The sequence below is a fragment of the Pagrus pagrus genome (genome assembly GCF_965226575.1).
Source record: "Pagrus pagrus genome assembly, chromosome: 15".
NCBI classification, from domain to species: domain Eukaryota; kingdom Metazoa; phylum Chordata; class Actinopteri; order Spariformes; family Sparidae; genus Pagrus; species Pagrus pagrus.
The window spans coordinates 11,829,217-11,847,243 of record NC_140199.1 but is presented as its reverse complement, the minus strand read 5'-3'; the positions used below and the strand labels follow the sequence as shown (position 1 = coordinate 11,847,243).

The following is an 18,027-nucleotide window of genomic DNA, read 5'->3' as shown; positions in this document are numbered from 1 at the left end:
AGCGGCTTGATAAATAAACTATGGTTTAAAGTATGGTTAGAGTGAGATGAAACATGGTTACTGTCAACAAAAAAACTTTATTTGCAGACACAAAATCCAGTCTTGTGACTGAATGTCAAACTCACCCAACTTCAAAGAGTTATATCTGCAGTTTTAAACCTGGTCCGTATTTGTTTTGTTTGTTTGTTTTTACATATTTTGGTGTCTAAAGGTCTAACAAAATGTTTGGGAATTGGTCCAGAAAGTTGCCTCAGCTGAAAGTTTCAAAAAGGGCTGCAATGACTGCCACATAGACATTTTTATTCAGAGTAAGATCATTTTTGTTTAACCAGAAACAGCTGTTATAATTAAGTGCTCCTGGAATCCATTAAAAAAAATTTCAGGTGAATTTTTTTTTTCCCTGTGAGAATAAAAAAATTCTCAGGAGAAGTTTTACGCTTACTAGTTTTGATTACTACTAATCAACTATATATATATATATATATATATATATATATATATATATATAGCTGAAATGTCAGGGTTTTTTTAACTTAGTTTCAAACATGAAAGAAATTCTCCTGAGAAAAAATGTCTTCACTTGGTTTCACACATGAAAAAAAAAAGTTTATGTTTCACACATGAAAAAAATTCTCCCGAAAAAAGATTTATGAAAAAAATGTTCTCGGTTTCACACATGAAAAAAAAAGATCTCCTGAATTTTTGTTTTTTTCAACGCTGTTTCACACATGAAAATTTCAGGTGCTGTCGGACAATCCGACGAGCACTTTCCACTGGTATTGTCACTTTACGTTGCCAATTGACGCCTTTGCGGAGTCGGTCTACATGAGTAATTCTAGGAACACTGCTGTACAGTAAATAGTGCTGCAGTTTTGGTGACTGATGCACAGTTCATACAGCACCTACTGTAAATCACTGTTACACAAGGCGCCTACACAAGTGAGTAAAATGAAGTTAAACGGGCAGTGTGTGTGAGCTTTAGAAATCTAAAGACATCATTTTTGTAAGTGAGTTTAAATAACATTGCTGTAGGAAAACTGTATTATCAAAGAAATAAAGGAAAAATGTTGGCTAAGCAACACAGAAAGGATTCAGCCTTTCACAATGACCAACATCACAGTCTCCACAAATACCTATCATTACCTCTGGCATATTTTTCTCTGTAGTGTTTATTCTATTTTGTCTGCCCCTGCAAAATTAATTCCCAGCCTCACCTCCCTCGTCTTTACTCCCACATTCCCTCCATCCCCCCACCAACCGTTGCTTTATTCTCCCTCTCCATCCAGTCTGGGAGAGTCCAGTCTGGGTTTAGGTCATGAGTCAGAGACTTCAGAGGATCTGACTCACCTCCTCTTGAGTCTAAACACTATTAGTTTCCAGGTGATACACTGAGACGCTATTGTGTTTCTGATTAGCCCACCAAGACACAAGGACAGACGGCGGGGGGGACAAGGAGACTGAGGCACTTTTCCCTACAAAAAAAGTGGGTGATCCTGTGTCTGCATGGGAGCCTCCGTGGAACTGTCTTCATCTTATGAGTTTGTGTATCAGTGTGGGAGGTAGCTCTGTGTTTTCCCAGATTAGTGTGTGTGGTCCTGTGGGCTGAGTGTATGGGACAGAAAGGGAGAAAATGTGTGGGTTCCCAGTATGATTAATGATGAGTGAGACCACCAGGGCTGCAGCTGCAGGTGGGGTGTCTTTGTCTTCATCGAGGGTCCAGTGGTGACTCACTGAAATTGTACAAATAAAAGTAAAGCTCTAATCTGATATAGTGGATCGATGTGACCGCCCAGACTCATACTTAAACTGGGAATCAGCTACACTAGACATGATAGAAACACATTGCTCTCTTCTATGCAATGATAAGTTGATGAGTCGGTCCATTGACAGGAAATTGATCAGCAACTATTTTGAAAAGGTATTAACCATTTGTTTAATGCCACTAGATGTCACACTAGCACTAGCTTCTCGGACCAAAACACATGGATGGGTCAAAAACAGCCGTAAGGATATATCAATCTGCTCAAAGCCACCAGGCTTCATTGACAAAAACAGTAACTTTACCTCGAAGAGGTCACTTGAGCTGAGGGCAGAGCCGGAGTTTATGGAGGAATAATCCCCAATGGATTGCCATTAAATTTGTTACAGTTATCTGCTCATTTCTTCTCTAACGCCACCATGAGGTTGACATCTTTTGATGAAATGTCTCGACAGCGGTTGGATGAACTGTTATGAATTGGTTCAGACATTCATGTTCTCCTTCAGGGTGAACCCCATCAGGGTTCAGTTTATGATCAGATAAACTCATTAAAAAACCCTCCTCAGCCATACGTGTTAAGTGCTAATCAGCAAATGCTACCAAATTAGGTTGGTGACAATTCAAAAATTATACCTGCTATAAGCATCAGAATGTTAGCATTGTCACTGTGAGCATGTTTCTCATGCTGACATTAGCATTTAGCTCAAAGCACCATTGTTCCTGGCACGGCCTATGACTCTGAGTGTTGTTTTCTCTGTTGAAACTTGATTACCTGGAATCCATTTCTAATGAACAGCACCTCTGACAATGTGCAAGCAACAAGTAAAGGGCGAGTATTTTATTAATGAAGATTTTTCTAGTGGAATATTCATCTTTAATTAACATCCTGACCAGGGCCCCGAGCAGGCGCAGCTGCCCTTCTGTCCCACCAATTCAGGAAATCTTCAACTGCAGCTTAATCAATATATCTGGGGAAACACACACAGACACACACACACACACGGACACGTACACTGAATTAGCCTAATGCATTGCCGCAGCTGTGTCTGCCTTCACTGAGCTGATCTACTGTGTGAAACAAAACCTGACTGCTTCTCACTGCTCTCCTCATTGTTGTCTTTAGGTATGCCGATCAATACTGCCAGCTGGCACCCGCCAACCAATCAATACTATCCATTCCTCAGGGGGCGGGGTTTCAAACATTCACCCTCTGGACATGACAGAGGTTGAAAGAACAAACTGATTGTAAGCTGGAGGGCACAACTACACTGAGCTTAATTCCAGCACAGACAGCTGATGGGGATGATGTGGAAAATACTGCCCCCTTCTGGCAACAACCAGGGCCCACACTAAGGACAGCAGGGTGAGTTTTTGGAATATTTTATCAAACTTTAGAAATTTGTTCGGAGTCAGTGCGACGAAAATGAGCCTGCAAATACCTCCTTTAACTGACTGAGACTATACCTTTTTGTGGATAAATGTATTAAATCTGTATTTTTCCCACTAACCCTGTGTAGGCATGAATATAACTGTAGCTTAGGTGCCTTAAACAACATGTGCTTTGCAGTTTAAAGGTGGAAAAAAGATTAAAAGATTTCTGTATTAAAGATGCAGTTTCTTAACAATTCTTGCTGCAATTGGGACCCACAAGTTTGAAAATACAAAGTACAGATTGAACTTTCAACTATGTGACTGCTGCATTCTACCTCAGAGCTGATATGCATGTTTTTTGTAATGGGTAGAAATGTGTTCATTAGTCTAAAAATGTATCTAACACAGAGGTAAGAGATCAGGAACTACGGCACAGTCCTGGACATTCAGTGTCTTGCACATACCCATGCTCATTGACAACTCCACTGTCTGTTTCATCCACATATTTGTTGGTAAAATAGGAAATGGACTTCCGATTCACACGCACATTCATACAATGTTGGCAGAGTTTGTCATGCAAGGCGCCGACCTCCTGATCTAAGGGGATACAGAGCTTCCTGACCAAAGCACCCCATTACATTTCTACACATCAGTTGAGTTTAAGTATCTTGGCCAAGGATACTAAAGGATAGGCAGCCGGGGTCGAACCACCAACTTCCAATTAGTCAACGACCCACTGTACCTCCTTAGCTGTCAATTTAAAGGCCTAACCAGAGCTGTAAATTGACTTAAGCTTGATGTCTTATATTTATATATATATATATTACAACTGATGTACCACTTTTCCTTTTGAATAAATCATTAAATGGATGCTTGACTTTCTTGTCTCGAGGTCCCTCCAAGTAAATCAAGATTTAAACCATTCAATGCTAAAAAGAAAAAAGAAAAAATGGATAGAAAATAAACAACAACAGCTTAAATTAAAGGCTTTTTTGAGGTAAGTTTTAAGTAGTGATTTAAGGGTTGAAAGAAGGTGTCAGATGCAAACGTAACCAGCAGGTGGAGGCAGAGAGGTCCTGTTGGTGTGAGGCTGAAAGTTTGGCTGACCTGACTCGCTTGAAACATCTGGGCGGTATATAGGGCTGCGACAAATTGTTTTCATCATTCATTAATCTCTAGATTTATAGAGATATAAATTCTAGCTCTACAAGAGGTCATGAAGTCGTTCCCAGGGCCCAGGCAGAAGCTTGAACTAATGAACGTTTGGGATTTTTGCTTTAAAAATAACAGAAACTATGAATGGATTCTTAAATAAGTAGCAGCTCAATCATCTGAAAACATTTGACAGTCCATTAATCGACTAAGTGTTTGGAGTGTGAGAGTTGCAAGCATTGAATCCTCAACTTTCACTGGCCAGTAGTGTACTTGTTGCAGATGAACGTTTAGCAGGTGTGGCCCTGAACACGGACTGTAATGTCTGTGTTTTTCCACTAAGTGGCGATATCAGCCTGTGTATACACTGGCTGTGACTGGCTCCACCTCATTTAAAAAGTAAATGTACTAAATACTAAACAGAATTTGAAAATATTATACTAGAATAGCAGTGGAGTCTTTTCAGACATTAAACCTGACCTGACTTTACTGTCAGAAACTCTGAATATTCTGCTCAGATTCTTTGTTGGTCACTTTTAAAAGACATAAAAACTTTCTGTCAGCTCTGTTTTTAAAAATGAATTATCATATTTGAGCGATCGTGTGCTGCAAGTCTTCCTCCGGATGCTTGAAACAAGGTATAGTAGTCGTACTCATTGCAGTGTGCTGTGGCCTTTGACCTTGACTGTCACTGTGTGTGCTCACAGGAAGTAGCTGCAGCATCAGCTCAATGAAATAAAAAAGCAGATATGTAAATGCATGTGAAGCTAAGACCATTTTGCATGAAAAGATAAGTGATTGACACGTGAAACTTTTTGTTTTTCTGAATAGACTTTCACCACCACCACTTCCTCTACTGTGAAGCCACTGGGTGCAGGTCTTTACTGGAAACCAGTAGCTCTGACTAAAAACCCCACAGTTGAAGTGTACGGTGCATTTGTGGCAGCCGTTAGTTATCGATGAGTTGCACAGAGAGACAGTTAACCCCTCAGTGGCATTTACACAAGAACTGTCGCACATCCTCATCCACCCAGCTGCACTCTATGGCAGCGTCTTACTGGAAACCAGTAGCTCTAACTGTAAACCAGGGTGGTCGCACAACAGAATCCTGTGTGTATTATGAGTGTGTGTGAACTGTTATTGCTGCAATTTACTGTCAATCAGGAAGAGGATTTGTTTCAAAGTTCAGGTGCTGATAACAGACATGGGAGTGTTGCCTGTTAAGGTATGGACATAAATGTTACAGCTCTGTAGTCACTTCAGTTTCTCTGACTGAACTGAGAATGAACAGAGATCAGTTCCTACTGGTCTGTAGAACAACTCCGCATTAGCAAAGCTCTTATCTAAACCTATCTTCAAGTCATGTGATTTGCATGTTTGCACCAGAAGGTTTGAAAGGAGCCGCTTGAAACTGTTCGAAAAAGGGCAGGCGCTTTCAAAAAATACTTAGATGGTTACAGACAGATGGTTCATCCAGTCACCCTCCATCACGGGCTAACTTCAACCAATCAGATCAATAGTAGGATTTCTCTACCAGCTGTGTCAGTTGAAGTTGGGAGAAGAGCGTAAACATCTTTTCCATCAAAAAAAGCCTTCAGGGCCGTTCTTTGCTCTTCTTTTCTTTAGTTCAGCTGCTATGCTATGCAGCATCCACGCTAACTTCTTTGGGGGCTGCCATTGTTTACAAGCTAGCCGTCGGTTCTCGCCGTCGTCACATCTCAAACCCCTTTTTCCTCAATGGACGCTGATTGGTCCGATCGCTTTTTTGACCGGCCACATGTGTATAGCTTGAAGCCTGGCAAGATGTATTTGCAAGATTACATACCTGTGATCTCACTAATCCAGCTGCCTCGCAAGGTGACTATTTAGCTTGAACAGCTGTGATTTTAGCACATCCATCCATCTATCCACGCTCCACCTTCCCGTCACTCGTGAACAAGACCCCGAGATACTTCTTCACTTGGGGCAACCGATGGGAGCAATCGACTGTTTTCCAGCGGAGAACTATGACCTCGGACTTGAAGGTGCTGACCCTCATCCCAACTGCTTCACTCTTGGCTGCAAACCGCCCCTGTGCCTGCTGGAGGTCACTGACCGAAGGGGCCAGCAGAACGACGTCATCTGCATAAAGCAGAGACGCCATTCTGAGGTTCCCACACTCTCCTCGCAACTGCTGCTCCTTGAGATCCTGTTTGTGATATGCCAAACAGACTCGGGGCCAAGGGACAAAATCACATGAGCTGATTTCTTGCAGCTCCGTGCAACAACAACTGAAACTGTGAGATATCTTTCCAAGAAACAGACAGGAATGAAAACACAACTCTCTACCCACCCTCCTCGTTAGAGGTACAAACACGCACCAGTGATAAGAAAGCCACACAAGTCAACTGCATGCTCTGAAAGTTATCAATAGATAAGATTACCATAAACAGTGAAAAACACTGTGAGAAGATAAGGAATGCTGCTGACAGATGAGGCCGATCTGCCTGCCTCTAAACGCACTGTACTTTCACTTTAGCACCAGAATAAAATGCTAAGAGGTTCCAGCTGGCGAACACGTATGCACACACCCACACGTTCATACAGTTGTGAACAACCACCCTCATCAAATTCACACACACACAAGGCTAAACACTTTCATACACAAGTCATGAATGCAGACACGCATTCCTCCACATTCCTTCACGCGTTTTTTTCATACGACACGAGCACCGGCTCAGGGAGGATTTTGCATAAAACAAATTTTGTGGTTTTCATGTTTGAACCTCAGCAGGAAGATCTTGTTTCTCACCAACCCTCAGGCTTTCAGACAGCCCCGCTGGTGAATTCAAAATATGCAACCCATTGCCTGTCAAGCTACGAACAAGGCTGCTTTTATTAGTTCCTGAAAAATTGAGAAGTTGTAGATAAGAGGGTTTTTTTGCCTGAGAGAAGTATTATGTCAAAATCGAGGCTTGACAGTGACAGAAGAGGAAGTGTTGCTGTGCCTGTGCAGCGAGTGACGCATGTGTCTGCGTTAACATACACCGTGATGATGCATGTACTGTACTGTACACTTACTGTAACTGCAGAGGGTCTAAACAGAATCTGAAAGCTTTGAGCGCTGCAGACAAGTGACATTTTTATGCCTGCGGAAGACCTGTAGTTTGTTTGGGTCTGTAGTACTTGTACTGCGTTGCAATTTGAAATCAAATTTTATATTTTCCACCTGAAATATTCTTTCTCGTGAAGGTTTAAAAGCATCCCAAATCATTTAAGGAATAAATGGCATTTTCGGATATACATTTTTTAGCTCTACTGCCGAGAGTTTGATGAGACGATAAAAAACACTCGTGTCTGTAAAATGATTATTGAAGTAGAGCTTGAGGAGATTACACAGACTGGAAGCAGAGGGAAACAGCTAGCCTGGCTCTCATCACATTTCAAAAATACACCAATAAGTACTTCAAAAGCTCACTAATTAATATAATGTATCTTGTTGTTTTACACAAAAATATTAAAAATGTCGTGGTTTAGGCGGAGATACAGTATATGTGCTGTTTCCTGACGACTAACAGCAGCCGAGTGCAGTGCCTTCCTGGGTCAGGCTAGCTGTTCCCCCCATGGATCTAACAATTAAAATCTAGATACAGCTTCGGAAAGCTCCTCAGTGACGCATGAAGCCAAAGAAGCTCGCCTTCCCAGGTATAAAATTACCCGGATCTTCCACATTGGGGGGCCCAAAGAGCATGCGCAGTAGAGACCTCTGCCAATCAAGCCGGCTAACTTCCGGTTTAGCACCCGGCTTACTTGAAGGGAAATTAAATGCAGATCTTGGATTGAATGGCTCCAATTATTTTACAGCTGCTTTCCCACAATGTAAGCTTATGGGAAAAAGGCGTTTTGGTCCCCAGTGCATCACATGATGTTGTAATTGCACAGGCCGGCCACTATGAAAATTGCCTTCAAAGCCTGGTGCTCCTCCTAGGTGCTTGGTTTCCCCTTGCTTCCAGTCTTTATGCTAAGCTACGCTAACTGCCTCCCGAGACATGAGAGTGGTATCTATTTTTTACTTAACCTCTCAGCACGAAAGCAAAGAATTGTATTTCCCAACTGTTCCTTTTTGAGGTTATTGTATGACTCTACAACTCTCCACTGAAACTACTACTGCTGGAAATGAAACATAGTGGCCGCCCAGTGTTAAAAAGTGTCAAGAGAAACCACTTTGCATCTGTGACTTTATCCCCTTTGGTTTCATAAGACCAGAGGTGGGAGCACACAGAGGAACAAGGTACTGTTCTAACTGAAGTGAGAACATTAAAACGGAGGCGCAGCTGCAGGTGAAGGGCCATTTTACATTCCTGTAAATGTATAGTTAAAAGTCAATATCATCCAGGCATTTCTAATCCGACCAATGACACGCCATGATTCATGCTGAGCTGGAGCCGATAAGGATTACAAATGTGAGCGTGAGGTGACTTGAGCTAATTTCAGTATGTGTGCGTGATGTAAAAGCTGCCTACTCATTTGGTTTTGTCGCTGCACAAATAGACACAGGGTTTACTTTCATTTGAATGAGCTATCTGTGGTTTGCATCTCCGTCTGCAACATAAAGAGAGCAGGAGTGGCCTGTAAAGACATCTGCTGACTGCATGCTCAGGAGAGCAAAGCAACGCCACTGCTGTGGTTCAGTCAGAGGAGGCAACCTCTTCTGTAATTGACTGGGCGGTAGCTGCAAACTTCGTAGTCTCGTTGGGAGTGACTTGGCCCACCAAAGAGTTCTCGCTTGAATGCTCTGACGGTCTGAGGTTGGTGGTGCTGGGTTACTTAAAGCTGCTACTGTATAATCAATACTTATATGAGCAATGGATCAAATGACTACACATATATGAAAAGGGGTCACTCACAAGCAAAAACAACAGAGAATTATCACCTGACTCTGCAGTTCCCCTCAGCTCTACAGAGCGTTTTAGCGTCTTTCAGCTCATTGTTTTGATTTTCCTGCTTCTGCTTTACCATTTGGTGCATTCTCATTGCTCTCATCAGCGTCTTTGCCACAACAAGCAGCTGGTTTAAGCGACAACAACAAAAAAAGCCTCTTATCCACCAACTGTACAAAAAGCTAACAAGTTGAACCCATCCACTTAAAGGGTGATATGTCGGTGGGTTTACAGCTCGTTTCTGCTGCCCCCAAGTGGCCAAATAATCCGGTACTGCAAATGTTTAATGTGTTTTCTGATCTGTAAACTAATTCATGTGACATAATCACATAACTGCTGATGTTAACTACTCCAACCAAATTTCAGGATAACATGGGTTGGAAATGAAAAGACACCATCGACTGTTTTAAATCGTCCTGGACCTTGCAAGGCCAATGCTGATATACTGTCCTGGACTTCTCTTCATTATGAAATGATTATAAAAAAAAAAAAAACATTTAAAAAGGTGTTATTGATAACATTCAGCCACAAAAGACCCGTGGCCGCTTAGCATTTTGTTGGGCAGAAAAGCACTGCTGAAGATGTATACTATCTGTTGATCATCAGAGCACGGAGGATGTGGGTGCGTGACATGATCTGTAGGAGACAAAAATAGGGTGAATATTATCACCGAGGCCAGGAAAAAGAAAAAGAGCGACCTTGACGTCACCAGCGCCTCTCTGAAAAGTTGAGAGATATTAGACTTGTAGCTCTCAGAGTGGAAAAGGCAGAGGGCTCAGGAAAAAGGCACTGGGTGCTGCACCTTTTCTCTGGGCGGCCACCTACTGTAGCTTGGTTCAAATTGTGTCAAACTTTTGCACTTTTTTTTTTTAAATCAACCACGTGCAGGATTCTTTGGTTTATTTTCCCAGACCTCTATGAACTTCACAGTAAACAGGTCTTGCTATGCAGCATGAACTATATTAGTTTGTTTTTGTCCCACTTTCAACATTCTTTCACTTTCCATCATCATTTAACACACGACCTGACGATAAATCAAACTGAATCTCACTTGAACCTGAATCTCAACTTGCTCTGATAGAGGAAGGTGAACCTGAAATGAACCTAGCACCTTTCCGTCTCGTCTTCCTCCGCTTCTGCCTGAATCTCCATGGCAACATATCTCGTGTACATTTCCCCTAATTTGTCTATACCAAGGCACAGCACACAGAGCAACCTATAATCAGTAAGTTCCTGCTTTGGATTTATTTCCATGCACACCGACTCGCAACAGAAAGGCTGATTATCACTGGAGAGGACGTTCCTTACTGATCATGGTTATAACAAAAGCTGGGACTTCACCGGTAAATGATTTCCTGGGGGGCTCCGATATTGGCCTATCACAGACAATTGGTATCAGCATATTTATTTTCATGAGTTATGTGTGTGTTCCTCCATAGTTTGGGCGTAACACTGCCCCCTAGTGGCATTTTGAAAGCTCAACAGAACGGACAATACTAGAAATGCAGAAATTAACAGATATTTTTTATTAAGGCCTTTAACTTGCAATGTGTTTTCAGAAATCAAAGCTAGCTTGGCGTAATGCGATTTATCGCCAGTGCTAACACATACTGATTTAAAACTAGTTTACATGTAATCTGTCATCTTGTGTCAGAGCCAAAAACTTATAGTATGTTATTGATTAACTTCAGACAAGCATCCTGCTAGGCATGGGTTATAGTTGCTGTGGATGCAAAATGGTGCAAGTGACAAGAGGAAGCGTGTGCTGCTGAGGTCACTAGGAAACACAACACAAGGAAATGACTGAGCTGCTGTCTTCATATCACACACACACACACACACGTAATACAATACACGAACTCAAAGAACAAGCCTCTTTAAATAAAGGTTGTATTATTAAAACATGCAAACACACTCCCCCCTCTATTGTCTCTGTCACACACAAATGCACACACGCACACACACAGACACACACACACACACACACACACTCCCGCTCACTCTCACACGCGTACTGTCTTCTCTTCCTCTCTCTCCCTCAAACACACTCAATATTCAGCTCATATCCGGATTGACAGCTCTATACTTCTCAGTCTCCCGACCACATGAATGGAGGAAACAGGGGGCAGGGAAACCCCATGTCACTCAGTATGAAACTCTCACACACACACACACTCACACACACTCTCACACACACACCAGCATGTAGAACCGCTACACACTTTTAATGAGTCCAAATAGTGGAGACATGAGGTGGTGACATTACGACAAAAGACAGTAATAGAAAGTTAAGCGAATCATGTTCTGTATCCAATAAACAGAACCGAGACATTAAAGAAACGGTTGTGTCATCATAAGGAAAAAATGACAAGAATCCTCCAGTGTGGTGATGAGTTCAATACTGTTGGAAATATTAAAGCCATGTCACAACCGAAGGGGTGACGCCATCATTTGAACTTGAATTGTAGCCAAAGAGATTGTGTACGTAAGAACAGACGAAGGACAAACAAGAGAGGATACAAACAGCCCAGGTCTACCAAAAAACTGAACTCAAGGTCCACTTACTAGGTTTTCTCTGAGTTTTTGGATATACCTCTTGCTGATCATCAAACCCCATCACCTTTTTCCAGAGTGTACAACTGCATTTCATCGTCTCCATCAGTTCATCGCTTTTCTTAGTTGTTACTGTTCGTTAATTGTAACTGCAAGACGCAGCTGAACGCTCCGAAAAACCCAGTAAGAGGGACTTGACTTGGAATGGGACAAATTTGATTGCAGATCGTGATTAAAACACTCAGGATAAAGTGATCGGAGTGAATTCCGTTATCGGGATAATGGCGTTTATCCTCACGAGTGTCTTGAAAAAGCTGTCAGGCTCAATAACATACAGCCATATTTTGACTGCCTGATTTACTTTGAATTGCCATGTGTTCAAGGTCACGGCTGAACCTTCAGGCTTGATATTAGAGTAGACGCCAAAATCCTGTCCTATTAAGTTAATTTACATCCAAGATAGCAGAAAGTGGGAAATCCAAAGCAACCAACTCCCTTATTTTCAGTAACTGAATAGTTATTCACTGTGTATGACTTTATTTGCACTAGCGCAGGCAGCTTCAACAATCCTCTTGTTGAAGCAGGCCGGCTGTAGCTCAGCTCAGCAGTTGATGGCCAAAGTCCCCTTGGAAACAAAATGTGAGCCATTTTCCTCAGTAATAACTGTGTGGTTATGTGCAAGCGGAATGAGCGGAAAAACATTTATTCGGACTGGGAACATTTATGCGAATGCTCCTTCAAGTACAACAACTCAGAAAGTTGGAGAACATTTTGGCAAAAGAGTTGATGCCATATGTCGCTGAAACGTGGCGGACGAAAGTTGTATAGTCATCGTATTGTTTACCGTGTTCTTCTTGTCACTCCAATACTGAAAACACAGCAATAAAACACAAAACAACTTCTTTTTGGCGTCCATGTTGCTCCCACATTCTGACATGACGCACATGAACAAGAGTAGGCTATATATGCCAATGTGGATGTGAAATAAAACCACGTACAGCTCCATGACAACTAGACAAACTCGAAACGGCTGAGGAAGATCACATGATGCAACCGAAAGCACCAGAACAACTACTGAATGGACCTTGAGGTTAGTACTTGCAACTGGAGAGTCACAATATGTCTTATCAACCTCATAATTTTTGTTTAATGTTTAATTCTAACATTCAGTTGTCACAAAATCATAGTTTTTTCTTATTAAATACTCAATTATGCGTCCTATGTTATTACTGTTATATTTATTATTCTGATACTGCAGCGCAAAGAATGTTGGGTCAATTCTACGCAGCGTAAAGTTGTGTTTTTGAAGTCATGAGCACATGGTCACCCTCATCTTCGACTGCACCTGAACGCATCACCTCCAAGAGCCTGACTTCCCAGCCCGCAGCAGCTTATAAAAGTATTTCAGTGACGCCCACTGCATTCTGGTACGACACTTTCAAGGAGCTCACCACCCATACTTCACACACTGATATGGATCGGACTATAAAAAGATCAGCGACGTTCACACGAGTCGCAGGAATATTTTCTGCGGGTTGGTGATAATAACCGGCCGCTGCGGCTACAGTGACGCTTGTTGTGCGTTCGTGGCTGCAGCACGCAGAGGAAAAAAAGGTGCGAGCAAGTTAGAGAGAAACGTTTCAGAACATGTCATTCAATATCTTTAAAAAAAAAAAATACAAAAGGAAGAGGAAGGCCGGGTTACTATCTGTGTCTGACACCGCACTTCCTTTTATCTGTGCGCAAACCGCCCATTACGCATGACTGCGCCGTGCACGGCCCTCAAACCTGTCTCCACTTCTTGGTACAGTTGACAGTGCTGCAATGTCCAATTCTGTGCAGTAAAAGTATTGAGATATGTCAGTGAAGTGACACAAACTCAGCCACAGTTTCACCAGTCACAACCTGCTTCCTCGTTTGGACTTTGAAAGGAAGCACAGCTGTGAAGAGGAAAATCTGACTTTTACGCGTTTAATTCATTAGAGAAATGAACTCACAGACTTACCTCACATCACTGGCTGCCAGGCGCAAACTGTGCACGTCTTTTTCTCTTTCTTTTTAAACTCAGGCAACATTTGCAAGGCGCGCGTCTGCACCAGTATGTGCCCTGACACATTTTCTTTCACTTTAAGACTTTCGCTCTGCGGACTGAAGATCTTCCTGAACACACCACAAGCCATGTGCGCGTTTTCTGTCTCTTTCTCTCTCTCCCTGTGTCTTCTCTCACTAACTTTCTTAATTGCTGCACCAGACGTGTCCTCTGCAGCTCCACCATTCATACTGAGGCTGCTGACAGACTTGCAGTGTAATACATTTTTGTATTTTTAGTCACACCCACCTCCTGTCCTTCCCTCTGCTGCACCAGAGGAAGGCTCATCATGAATGGAGCTCTCTGTTTGTTTTAAACCGGATCACACGCACAGAGACACAGAGGAACACTATAGTCATTAATTTGAAAATGGTTGAAAGTACAAACACACCTATCACTGACCTTGATGAACAATTGAGTGAACACACAGCCTGAGTATGAGTGTGTCCTCTGCAAAAAATACACACACTTACTGGGGTAGGAGGTAAAAATAAAGTGAATGTTCAGAGATTAATTTTCTATAAAAACTCTCCTAACAATGTGTGCATTGTTGTGGCCTTCCTGGCTTTGTTTACACCCCTCTGTCAGTCCAAACTATGTAATTAAAACCAGAATATTTTTTAAAAAGGTAACAGTGTGTTTAGTTTATTTGGCATTAGAAGATGAAAATGTCTCTAATGTGACCAAAACGGAAAAAGGGTTCAATATTATTCAATCAAATGAGACTGAAAGTGAATTTGAATAAGACTTAGCCATGCTAGCACCTCTGTGAGGCCAAACTACTGTCGACTTTGAGCTTAATGCTAATATTATGGAAGAGTATTAGGGCCAGGGGTGAGAATAAAAAGTGAGAGGAGGATGTTTTCTTTTTTCATTATGCACTTCTTGAAAAAAATTGAACTGTCGAGAATAAAGTTTGAAATGGAAATTTTGTGTGGCCACTTCTTCCAACCTTGTGTGGTTTTTCCTTCTGAACCCACGCAGTTTTCGGCGCAATCTCTTCAAAGTCCTAACACCGACAACTTCCCTGTGTTTATGAGCCAAAAGAGAAATAATTTCTTTGTTACTAAAGCTGATTGTGTTCCCCCAATTCATCTACACAAGGCACTTTGTAAAGGCAATCATGTGCGCTGTTTGATGTAGTTTCAAAAGGTCCACTTTGATCCTGAAATTTCAAGTTATTCTCGACATTTCACCTTTTTTTCCTCACCCTTGGCCCTAATACTCTTCCGACACTAACATGCTGATTAGCAGATATAATCTTTACATGTAAACCATCATAGTTTACCATGTTAGCTGTGAAGCCAACGTGAAAGAAACCTGCATTCACTCTAATGGCCAGCAGGGGGTGACACTACTGGTTTCAAAAAGCTGTCCAATTGTATGTAAGCTTATTTCTCACTTGACCTATTACTTCAGTGAATAGTTTCCTAATACGTTTATGGTCTCATTTGCTTGTTTCAAGTCGTCTTGAATACAGCATGATGTCTATTTTGTAAATTATGGTCTAAAACAGGTGACAAAGCAGGGTATGTGTTAGGGCGTGGCTTAATTGTGATTGACAAGTTACTGCAATGGCATATCCTTGAGTTTCCAATCCATCTGCTAGTTGTTGTGATATTTCACTGGGTAAGTACAAACTTTGACATGCTGGTGGCGCTAGATTCATCCTCTGGGGACCATGAATGTCTGCAGATAATTTCATGACTATCCATAGCCTTCTCCATAGGCACGAGAATTTACCTGGCTGGTCGTCTCAAAACAATTGGCCAGCAAATTTTAGTTTGAACCCACCAGATAACCCAAACAGTGTAAATCGAACCTAGTTATTTGTAAAACGCTAGAAATGTACCAGATTATGTAGCCAAAAAGTGTATAATGAAATGACAAACAACAAAGTTCAATTTATTCATCCAGAAATCACAGACATTACAGTACTCTCATCCTGAACAATTAACACTGATTACAGGAGATATTGTAAGATATAAAGGAATAAAAGAACCATCGAAACAATACCATCAAAGTTGCATTAGGTAAGACCATCCACATCCATCATCCTTCTCCTTTTCTTCTTCCATGTTTCATATACTAATAATAGAGGGCATTATGCAGATATAGTAAAAGCCAGAATGCATAAGACGACAGGGGAATTCACCACATTTTCATGAACAGACACAGAGGAATCAAAAGCAGAAGTTGTGGCAAAATGCTGGGGTGACTTCCCTGCAGCTTGTTTCATTTAGCTCTTGATGCCTTGCTCAAAAGTAGACATAGGCCTTTTATAGAGGGGAAAGCATGTCTGTCATTGCTCTGAATGTTTTGAAGTATCCACCAAACTGTTTTCTCCCTCGAGAGTCACAATGGGATGGATATGGTGACTTCCTCATGCCTAAAAAAAACGTCTGTATAAAACGAATCGTGGTGAACCCTGCCCAGTTTCTGCAGAAATGCTGAGTGAGAAATTTCCTGTCAAGATTTACATAACTTTCCTTTAAGTGCAAACTGTGTGCAAACACTGCTGCTTGTAGTGTTGACCTGGTGAAGAAATGTGAACGTTAGAGGAGAGGGAAGTACAGATGTGTTGTCATGTCGGGATTATGGACTCCTCCCAGCTTTGATGTTTCAATAACTTTGTCCCACAGATGACCTGAGTGTCATTTGCTGAATGTTTACTGATACTTCTGTGGAACAGATACTATTGTTTCTGTACGTTGGACTGTAACAAGTAAAATGAGCAGGTAAGGGTGTGATGCAACCCATATGATCTAGATCAGTGAGTTGGGTCCCATTCATCGAGTTCCAAGTCTGATGGGAAATGAGATGTTAAAGAGAGTAAAAAAGCAGAAAAACTATGTACGTTTCTACAAAACCACAGATGAGTTCAAACTTCATGTTGCAACTTTATGTTTCTTAAGGTTCAATTGTATGTTGCAACAATGCTGTGCTTATGCTCTGGTTAGGTTTAGGCACGAAAAGCACTTGGTCGGGGTTATGGAAAGTATCATGTTTGGGCTTACAATACCTGTTTTAGTCACCACAAACACAGCTGGAGATGCCCTGAGGTCTCAGTAAAAACACCCAGTTATGTCAACACAAACATGGCTGCAGATGGCCGACTTCCTGTTCAAGTCTGAAACTGTCCTGAGGTCTCCTTAGATATATCCAGTGGCGTGACGTTTATAAATGTTGGAACACAATTATCCCTCTATAGTGGTTTCACACATACAAATGTTGAACCCCTGACTCGAACTACGGTCACCAGCTTGGCAGCTTTGTCGCATGCTGGTATATAAATGCCTATATGATAGTTTCATTTTCTGTGATCACCTTGGGTAAACTTCCATCCTTTAGGGTTAGAAACAGAAAACAGAAACACAACATCGAGGCAAACTCATCTACAGTCAATGGGACCAGAGTAAATTGTCTATTTTAAGCAGGTTCACTCGCGCTCCTGCATATGCACGCTAATTTTGGTGTAAATGGTATAAGAAATTCAGGTAATTCAATAAATGTCTTGCACAGTCAGTCTTAGTTGTGATTTTGCTTTTTGCAGTGAGCTAGAAAAAAGTATTGCAGTGCATCCTAGCTTCTTGGCATGAAAAACGAAGGCAGTAATGATTGTTTTCCTGCCCTTTGATTAAAAAAGGTGTTTAACACCCACATAATACTCAGTTGTCAGGAAAGAGGAGAGACAGAGTGACCTGTCATTATACAAAACAAATATAATCATGCTACAAAGTATGATTGTAGTCGTTTTGAAAGTTCATATTCATCGCATTTTTCTGTCACAATTACTCATACAGGACTTCAACCAGTTGGCTGAATGAGCGTAACTGTGTGGATATATAAGAAGGAGAAGACGTGTGAATGTTGAGATTCTGTTGTCTCAGCTCCTACGATGAAAAGATTTGAAAAGTACAAAGAAGGATAATAAAAAAAAGAAAAGCCCTTCTTACAAAATCCTCTTCTTTACTTCTCTGATATATTGCACTCAGTTTTGTCTCCTTGGTGGTCCTCATTTAGACTGTGGATTTAAATGTTTAAGTAAGGGTTTACACAAAATGCTTCTGTGCGCAAAGTTTCAACGTGAGAAAAGCCACAGCGTTGGAGGGCGTCTTCACTGTGACACACTTAGATTGGCTTATTGTGGAAACAAACACACAGGGATTTTTCCTGGAGGCAGC

At 41.6% G+C, this 18,027-nt stretch overlaps 1 long non-coding RNA gene across 1 annotated transcript in view; it reads right to left on the bottom strand.

The window, feature by feature from the left end:
- Nucleotides 1-14,012, bottom strand: part of LOC311270945 — an 84,086-nt gene extending 70,074 nt beyond the window's left edge. The window contains exon 1 of the long non-coding RNA XR_014624325.1: nucleotides 13,760-14,012. This is a non-coding gene — a long non-coding RNA (uncharacterized lncRNA). The remainder of the gene's footprint in view (nucleotides 1-13,759) is intronic.
- Between the last annotated feature and the right edge of the window lie 4,015 nt (nucleotides 14,013-18,027).